Genomic DNA, 1,347 nt, shown 5'->3' on the forward strand with positions numbered 1-1,347 from the left:
AATGAATGTACAAATGTGCTTTACACAACTGATGTATGTATGGATTGTGATAAGAGTTGTATGAGCCCCTAATAAAACGATGAAAAAAAAAGTTGTCCTATAGCCATAAACCAGGATAAAGCGTAGGTCTTTGTTTTTGTAGCCTCCGACCCCCTCCAGATCACTTCAGTCCCCCTCCCACCCCAGGGGATGGTATCACCCACTGTGGGACACAGAGATACAAGAAATTGTTATAACAGGACAGCTTTTCATTCCTATTTTGGCATAAGAAAAATTGATATGATTTCTCTCATTGGGGTTCCTTAAAAAGAGCATCATTCTATCCTGGAAAGTTTTGTCAAAGAGGGCATAGTTCTCATCATCATTGTTGTTCTTGTTTTGTGATACTATTGTTTATGCCAACCAAACTCACTGTCCATTGAGTCAATGCTGACTCATAGGGACCCCTGTGGGTTTTTGACTGTAACTGTTTATGGAAATAGAAAGCCCAGTCTTTCTCCCGTGAAGCTGCTGGTGGTTTTGAACTGTTGACTATGCAGATCACAGGCCAACTCATAACCACTAAACCACTGGCAGCAATATGGTAATGTCTGGAGTGTATGTCCTGGGTGTCAAAGCTGCCTCGAAATTGGAAATATTTGAGACACACTGGTCTGGTGATTCAGTCTAATCATAATGTCTTTATACTCACTGGCCAATCAATTTTGGCAAAGTCTAACTTTATACCCTTAGGGATAATAAAAAGCCACACTGTCTAGAGTTGTTAGTCAGTCTACTCAGAGAGGAGAGAAAACTATCCATCTGTGCCTTATCTTTTAAGAGTAAAGGTGGAAGCAAAAACTAGGCATATGTAGCAACTAGCACATGGATAAACAGAATGTGACACAGGCATTCAGTGGCATACTATTCAGCAATAAAAAGTCATGAACAGTTAAACCATCAATGAAAGAAGAGTTTAGCTGTTAAGACTTGTTCCTTAAGTCTGAATGTCTTACGCAGGGCACTTTATTATGACTAAAAAAAGTCATGGATTATTCTTAAAAACTTGGGAGCAATCATCTAAGACACAACCATTGGTCTGTCTTCTCTTGGAACAACACAGGAAGAAGGAGCACTAGGTATCAGAAGAGGCAATGGACTGCGAAGCTGCCTCTTTAAACTAGAAGAACTGGATGGGGCCTCACTCCCATTACTGCAATTTTTGATCCAACAGTCTAGAGAAGAATCCGCATTAACACTGAGGAATACAAAACTGAATTTTAAATTCTCATGGACTCAAGACATTCTGGAGTCATTGTGGTAGTTATATAATCTGTTGTCAATTTGAGAGGATTAAGAGTGAAGGGG

The sequence above is a fragment of the Echinops telfairi genome, unplaced genomic scaffold (genome assembly GCF_000313985.2).
Source record: "Echinops telfairi isolate 266 unplaced genomic scaffold, ASM31398v2 ScPeMD7_18;HRSCAF=68, whole genome shotgun sequence".
NCBI lineage: Eukaryota > Metazoa > Chordata > Mammalia > Afrosoricida > Tenrecidae > Echinops > Echinops telfairi.